The following is an 8,937-nucleotide window of genomic DNA, read 5'->3' on the forward strand; positions in this document are numbered from 1 at the left end:
TAAAAGTGTGCCACTACAGGCAGCCTACGTCAGTGAGTATGGAGAATTTAAAGCATTCCAGTTTGTACTTGTGCGTATGCCTTTTTTTCATGGATTTGAGTCATCTATAACTAAGGAAAAAAACCCTTTAAATGTTTGTACATCACATAACACACAACACAATGTTTTTGTTAGTCATTTAAATACACAGTCTGCAATAATGCATGATAATGTGCATGTAAACAATTAACAATAATTATCTAGAATTTAAAAAAACTTATGACTTACCCTGCAAGTGGCATTTTTCTGTATAGGAATTTACTTTTTTTCTTTTCCAAAAGAACAGAAGCTTGGCAAATAGACCAGCCATCACCACATACAGTGAACAACACTAAGGCTGACCCCACACTCTCTGCTGCAGGTCCAGCTACGATATAGACGCTCCATGCTATTTCTCAGGTATGTTACAAAAGCAGAAATGAGGTTTTGTTTTTGATTAATATGAACAAAACAACACAGTCTGCTCTGGAAAGGCAGATTTGTTAATTTGTAACTGTGTGGTAGCTTTTCAGCAAAACCCAGGCAGGTTTAATGTTACACAACCCAACAACTTTTCCCATGAAACTGTGCCAGTGTTTGCATCTCTCCTCTCTCACACGCCTCACACAGCCACGCCCCCTCCCTCTCTCTCTGTGTCTCGGAAAAAAACCTCGTGTTATGCCTTGTTAAAATACGCTATTGTGCTAGCACGGCCGGATCATGCTAATTTAAAAGTCACAAAAATGCTATGCAAAATATTCTACTGCTGTAAACTGCAGTATAAAGAGTGTGGTAAAGTTAGTGCTGATGTTGTAAAGCCTGCACAGCCTGAAAAAAGTCTTTTTTTTTTTTTTTTTTTACCCAAAAAGAAAGTGCATTTTAAGGTTCATTCACCCTGTGGAGATCATAAAGAGAAAAATAATACATATTTAGGCCACTTTTTAATACACAGAAGCCTTAAAATGCTACAATTAATTCCCGCATTTTGGTGAATTTGTATGCACGACGTGCCGAGATGTCTTTAACACTCCATAAGGGTGGTCATACATCCCTACACTGCATCCCTAAGTGAGAATTAAACTTCTTAGTTTATGCCTATACATAATAACAGGGGAAAAAATACAAGTAGATGATGGTCACTTAAGTCGCTGACACAAACTCTCTACGTTTACTACTTATATTAATTAAAACAACAGCATTTAGAAACCCCTGATATAGTAAAGCGCAAAACGTGCCCTCAAAATGCTTATTTATTTCTCTAGGATAACTCCATGAGCTCAGCTGTCTAACTGTAGAAATTTTAACAACTTCATCAGAACATGTAGGCCTGTTGTTTTTGTTCACATTTTTATTGCTGTACTTAGCCTTATTCGAATCAAGTCAAGTCACTGTTGTTGAGAACAACTGAATGAGGAATCTTTGCAGCTTATTATTACTTAATATAGGCAATTTATTTTAAATGTTTTCCCCCCCCCCCTTCATTCCCATGTTTTATAGAATGTTTTAAACTTGGAAGAAACCCACATCTTTGCATCAATCAGTCTCTTGTAATAAAAGTGCTTATGACATTTTACACGTGGCTTTGACCTACTGAACACTTAGCCCACTTTGTTTAAGATACCGAGATGATATAGTGTATTGCTATTCAGCCTAAAAATACCAAGGTATAGTTTTTGGCTCATACCGCCCACCCTTATAATGACCCATGCTGGAGTTCAGTTTTAAAGCACTTCACAACAAACCTGACAACCAATAAATGTAAATACACTGGGCCTGGTTAAAAGCAACAACCAAACTTTTTTAAACAAAAAAAAGGAAGAAAAAAAGGTGTTTCAAGAACAAATTTGCATTTATTTAAAATGTTCCCACATGGCACAAACAGGTAAAACACTAACATTAAGTATAACCATTTTTGCTTTTTTTACAGCCTGTTTGAATAAAACATTTATCAAAAAGCAATCATCATATTTTCCTAGCATAATCTTTAACAAACTATGCATCTCTGTGGGGGAGGTGATGATTGACATGCACAGACGTGATCAAACGCAGAAAGTCAGACTTTTTTTTCCTCCCTAAAATCTTGTTTACATTTTTAAGGTTACTTTATAGTATACAAATTATATAGTATAGTTATTTTTCACAGCACTAAAAAGGATCCTTTATTATTATATAATTTGACAGGCAGGCAAGGGACTAGCGTCTAGTGTCTTAATGGAGGTATGCAGTTTCACTCTAGGACACAAGATGATGGCTGAGAAGAAAAAAAACTTTGAATATACCAATATGCTTGCTTAATACGATGGTTTCCTGTGTACTACCAATGACATGGGGAACATGCTCAGGCCTAGAGAACAGCACACAATGGGCTCATTCAAAGTCTGAAAAGCAATTTAACCTCATTTCAGTCGAGTGTACAAAGTAAGAAAAGCAAAGCAAGATAATTACTTCTATTATCTCTTTAAAATGGATATATTGTGCATCGCTGTGTTAATTTAAAGGGGGGGATTGATGGGGGGACTAGTATCATATGGTAGCTGAGATACGACAAACGTTGTTACACCCAAACTGACTGACACAACTGGAAGCCAATTGAGGGAGAGATGATGTAAGCATGCGAGAGTCAAACCCCACCCCCAACACACTTGTTTGGTCTCAAATTAGTCCACAGTTATTAAAATATGATTACAATCAGCAAACTTATCCTTAGCATCGAGTTCATATAAAAAATATTAAAAAAAAACAGATACTGGGATGTTCACAGAGCGACCAAAGCTCATGACAGGCATCTCCAATGGACCCACAATGCGAGTCTACACAGAAGTGTGCTCTGAAGTCTCGCTCTTTCAACTGGTGCCAAGTAACAGTGTCAGTCACACTGACGTACACAATAAAGTTATTGAGGCAAGCAGATAATTATATCCTCAGAGTCATGAACACATGGGTTGCCTTCCAAACAGCGTAGTTCCTAACTAAATAATTTGTCAGGAGGTCAGGTCACTGATGTCATTATTTCTTAGATATACTACCTAGTGCGCATTATTCACCATAGTATTAATTTTTCTAATCTCTAACTTTACATTTACAAGCATTACTAATCAGTGTGGCATAACGTCTACTGCTAACCAACATATTTGTAGGTTTTCCACTCCTGTGGAAGAGATGAAATTATTATGCTGAAAGTCGAGTTCAGCAGGTTTGATTTAAATATAACAAATTTTCCCAGGTAAGTCTCTTACCTCTCCTGTAATTAGTTCAAAGCTGGACAATATAAAAAAAAAAAAACTATGTATATATGGGTAACTAATTTTCTCCCAAAATGACAGTACTTTATATTGTCAAGTATATAAAATGTAACCATGCTGCTAAATGAGGTACACATCCCATCATAATAAAATTATAATTTACTTTACAAAATTATTACAAGAGAAAAAGAAAAAAAAAACGTCCTCTATATTAGTTAGGATTTCATAGCATGAGCGTAAGGGCATATTAAGGGTACTTAAGGCTTCCAGTCACCCCAAGCGATCAAACTAGAGAGTCCAAGCTTCTAGCTTTGCAAATAATAGGGAATGAATGTGTAGTCACGAGTTATTGAGCTAATGTTATTTCATCATTCAAAAAAAAAATAAATAAATAAAAATTTGCTAACTTCACTAAAACAGTATTTTTACTGTTAAATGCCAACTTCTTTCCTGGTAATATTTAAATATAAAATGTATTTCAAAATAAATGAGTATAGATATCAATCCCTTCACCTGTTCTAGCAACTAGTTTCAATATTTTTAAATATTTTTTTCTCTTAGACAGTAAAGGGAAGAAATGCTCTACTTGATGCTTTAAACAAACAGTTCAAGTGCTCTTTCGGTGTAAATATAGACAACGCCTGATCAAGTTACGCATGTTCAGACGTAATATGTTCTCCCTGCCATCTGACTCAAACTAAACTCGCATAAATGTACTTTGTCAAGCAAAACATGTACAAGGTGGAGGTCTGCTTATTTTAGATACCATAATCAGACAGTGATTAAAGGTCAGTACACACTAATGATGGCATTTCTAATCCTAGTTCTTAAAGCATGCCCTTCTTTATATCAGTAAGTTTTAAACCATGAAGTTTAGGCAGGTGGGGTTTTTTTAAGCACCATGATATACAAGTTGTTATATTTGACTGATGATTGAGTTCTTACGGTTATGAGCTAGTTTTGGTCTTTTAAATTGAGCTTGAGTAACTTAAGCAGGTCTGTGTGGATCACCAACATGAACCTGCAAACTTATGGTTGTCATAAACAAACACATTTACATAATGCTCGTAAAATAAATCTCTGCTGTGAAGAGGGCCCTGTCTACACAATATTTGAGAACTTCTGCTTTACACTAGATAAATAGATAACCCACAGACACAAGGAAAAATGTGAGAATTGACCAAAAGTTTCTAGTTACTAGACATGGGGGTACAAAAAATAAATTCTTTCAAATCACAATTCTTTTGTGTGGTGATTCAAATACTGTAGTTTGACTACAAAATCTATTTTTTTAAACTATTTTTACATTTAAAATAGACATGAAACACCTTACTCAGCGAGTGACCAGAACTGGCTGGTTTTCAGGCCGATCAGCATCAGATATGAACAATTTCGTACCGAGCACAGAAGCAACGGAAACGCACAAAAGAAACGTATTTTATCACATTATATTATTAAAAATCATGCGCATTAAAAGCCTCCTATTTGCTTTGTCCAAACTCTGAAAAAGTGGATTAGTCTCAAAACCCACTCAATACGCACAAAACCTGCAAGTGCAAACTGATAAAAAAAATAAATAAAAATCATGTGCGTTAGAAACCCCGCTCACGCATCTGCATGCTCGCTGAGTTTTGAGATTTTGGAAGCATATGAGATGGTAAGATTGTGCCACTTCTTTATAATACTACACAATTTTATCCTGTGTGGTAGGAATTAATTATTTGGCAAGTTTGTTTAGAAATATAAGGAATATATTATATATAAGGAACGGACTACATTTATAAATGAATATATATAAGGAACAGGCTACATTTAATCAATCACTAAACTTTTTCTAAAGGCTTGAAGTTGTAACAGAATTAGGGTAAAATCTAATATTGCATCAGGATATTTATAAAATTGTGATACTTATAGAATAGAGAACGCAATTTTAATCAAATCTGCACCTAGGTATTGTGATATTGTATCAGGAGGTGACTGGTTAATCCTATACCTACTAATTAATCCACTACAAACACACACAAGAGAAGCATAATTAATATGTCAAGAGCAAACCCACATGGCCAGATCCGTCTGTTAAGTGAAATGAACACAGTGTACAATACAACTTGTGCTGATGCATGAATGTTTCAGTGTCTTAACAAAATCATCTAATGATTGTTGGTGTGTGATCATCTCTGATAGACTGGTGAATAATCTAGCTTTTAAGAAGACATACAAATCTACGTTGAGGTGTGTGTACCTGCTGAGAAGGCCTGGCCCAAGTAAACCAGGCCAAAGATCTGTCTGGACTTTTCGACAATGCTTTAGAGAAATATTTGAATTTGTTAATGCCTACTGTTGTATTCAGACAGGTATATAATCTGAATTAATAACCTAAAGACTTAGTTCACTTGGGTCATGTTATAAAGACCAGACTGGGGCGTGTGTGGCTTTCGGTTAGCTAGCAAACTAAAACTGTAAACCAATACGTTTACAAAGCCAAAACCTGATTATAAACATACAGCTTTTATGTTTAATACTGAAACTCGTTTTCTTTCGTGTAAAAGCACAGAGTCCAGACAGGACAGGAGACGCCTGCATCGCAACACAGGCCTTACAGCTGGTAACGCTTAGCTTAGCATGCTAGCTGTTGCACAATTAGCGTGTCTGCTCGTTTATAATAATATCTACCTAGACAGGAAAACACCCTGCTGAACGAGAATGCTGTTTTTTATGTCCATATTACAGCTTTTTTTTTTTTGCTTAATTTAATACACACAAAGTAAAGAATGTAATGAGTTCTCGACTAACACACACATTTGAGGTGCAGGTAGAGGCATCGCGCATATCATCTTTGTCTTACAAGCTGCAGAATTCGAGAATAAATTAATAATTATAATTATTTTATAGATTTATCATTTCTAGACCATCTACAACCAGGTCGCCGTAACACCGACGTGCGTTACTCAGCAAGCCGCACGAGCGCTCCGGTAAACAAGTTAGCGGCTAACCTGGAGAGCTAGCTAACATGCTAACGAGCTAATTTGCTGCTCGAGTCAGTCAGCGTTTTCCCCCAAAGCAGGCATGGTTACTAAGAGAACGACGTAGACTTACCCTTTCTTAGAAGTCCTCTTTTTTCAAGTGATGTCTGAAAATAACAAGTGCTCTAAAAACACTGGAGCAGGTCTGTTTTTATCGTTGTGGGTTCTGTTTGTTTGAGCTAATTATTTCATATATTTCTTTAATCCTAAGCACGTCTTCCCACGACAGCCCACTTTCTACAGGACCAGTGTAAAATGGCTGTCTTTCCTGCATTTACCATTAGTACTTCTATAAAAGGGGAGCGGGGTGGAGCCATGGATCAAAGGCAACGTTCAGATCTATCAGTTAGCAACACGTTTGTAAACTGAGATCTGAGAAATTTGGGAATCATACATAGTTTGTTTAATTTGTCTCAAACAAAATAAATTATTAGATAAGATCGAGTATGAAGTGTATCGAGCACCCCCCTCAACACATACATAAATATATACACACACACAGGCTACAAGAGACCTTTTGGTCACGTGTTTATTGAGTTACGTTCAGAAGTGCTTTACTGGCATGAATGTTTTAAAAAATGCTTCCAAAACAATTATAGAATGTTGCTTACAATATAAATACCACCAATCTGAATTTATAAACATATATATAAACACTTACTTGTGTCTACTAGTTGTCTATAACGCTTTATCCTGTATATACAGGGTCACGGGGGCCTGGAGCCTATCCCAGGAGACTTAGGACACTAAGTTGAGGACACTCTGGTGTACACAGGATGCCAATCCGTTGCAGGGCATTTGCACTCTATGGGCAATTTGGGATTATTAATTAGCCTAATCTGTGACTATGGGAGGGAACCCGGAATACCCAGGGGAAACCCATCCAGCAAAGTGAGAACATGCACACAGACCCCCAGGTGGGACTCAAACCAGGACCCTGAAGGTACAAGGTGTCAGTGCTAACCACTAAGTCACCATGCTTCCAAATATATGAACACAGTAGGTAAATTATACAACAACAACAAAAACTATCAGTAGCTTAAGAATCCATCCATTCATTAACTTCTGTAGTCCAACTATGGATTGCGGATGCCAGAGGTAATATTCACACACTACGGGCAATTTGGTAATGCCAATTAGCCTAATCAGCATGCCTTTGGATTATGGGATACTAGGAGGGAGCCCACCAAGCACTGGGAGAACATGCAAACTCCATGCACACAGACACTGAGGCAGGAATCAAGGTTGCTAACTGTGCTAACGATTACGCAACCATACTGCCAAGTAAACAGTAAGATCAAATTTTGTTGCTATTATAAATGAACCCTTATGCAGATTGTTAAATACTGTATATCAAATGGCATAGTCAACACACTAGGCCAGTCTCATCTCGTCCGTTCAGTTATTTGATTATTTCTTGTTGTTTGGGACAATACGGTACAGAAATACAATTTACTTTAAAAACAATATATATAAAACAATGTTTTGCATTTGCGTGCTGTTATTTGTACAAGTTACATTTATTCATGTAAATTATAAATACAAGAAAAACAAATTTTTTGTATAAAACTTATTTGTATAAAAACTACCATATGTATTTTTAAGGAAGATTTATTTTAATACCATTCGAATTCAAAATAAGAAGTGTTTTTATGTAGTGTGTTAAAGACAAATTATCAAAAATTGTCATTTGCAGCTGATATTCATTTATTTATTCATTCATCGCCTATACCACTGTATCCTTTATACAGGGTCGCAGGGATGGGGGGTACACCCTGGACAGGGTGCCAATCCATCGCAGGACACACACATACACACACTCATTCACTCACTATGGGCAATTTGAGAATGCCAATTAGCCTAACCTGCATGTCTTTGTACTGTGTGTGGAAACTGGAGTACCCAGAGGAAACCCACAAAGCACAGGGAGAACATGCAAACTCCAGGCACACAGACACCGAGGCGGGAATCTAAGGTGCCAGGCAACCAGTGTTGCTAAAGTCTGCTCGAAAAGTCGCCAAATGTCGCTAGATGACGTCATGCGTATATTTGCATATTGATGACGTAATTACGTCGTATTTGCATTTTGCGTGTTTTCCCTAATCCTTCCTCATGTGTCCAATATAATTATGAACTTAAGCTTTGTAACAGTGAGTAATATAAGTGCATCGGAAGAAAAAATAAATAAATAAGAAAAAAAAAAGAAAATGGTCAAATTAAATAGTTTTATTTCAAGCAAAGGAGAAGCAGGTAAGTGATAGGTCCGTTGCAACACCGGTTTCACATGTGCAGCTCATTCACATCCATGTTAGCTGCTGTGCAGTCACGTGAATATGCTGCTCCTTTCAGCCGGAGCTAGCGCTCACTGATCAGAGCAGACACAGGGAGATGAGTAACTGTACCGCGAAAGCAAGACCTCGTGCTTACAGGACAGTATTGGCGACATTTGGAAACTTGCTAGGGTTTGTCCAAAAGTTGCTAGATTTGTCACTAGACGCTTTAAAAAAAAAAAAAAGTCGTCAAGGCGGGATCACTTAACGGCGGATTTGCGCATGGGCAATTCATTTGGGGGAGGGGGGGGGGGTTCTGTGAGTGCTTTGGGACGGGGGAAGGGCCCGGCGGCAGCTGCTGTGGCAAGTTGAGAAGAGTCAGTA

General features: G+C 37.2%; 1 protein-coding gene across 6 annotated transcripts in view; it reads right to left on the reverse strand.

The window, feature by feature from the left end:
- The window catches only part of celf1 (cugbp, Elav-like family member 1), a 42,108-nt gene extending 35,548 nt beyond the window's left edge, over window positions 1-6,560 (reverse strand). For 4 of the 6 annotated variants that reach the window (XM_053492858.1, XM_053492860.1, XM_053492857.1 and 1 more), the window contains exon 1: window positions 6,357-6,560. The gene's annotated coding sequence lies outside the window, so the exon portion shown is untranslated. The remainder of the gene's footprint in view (window positions 1-6,356) is intronic. The other 2 variants (XM_053492861.1, XM_053492859.1) reach the window with 1 other exon arrangement.
- Window positions 6,561-8,937: the final 2,377 nt, after the last annotated feature.

This window comes from Clarias gariepinus, chromosome 3 (assembly GCF_024256425.1).
Source record: "Clarias gariepinus isolate MV-2021 ecotype Netherlands chromosome 3, CGAR_prim_01v2, whole genome shotgun sequence".
In the NCBI taxonomy this organism is placed as follows: Eukaryota; Metazoa; Chordata; class Actinopteri; order Siluriformes; family Clariidae; genus Clarias; species Clarias gariepinus.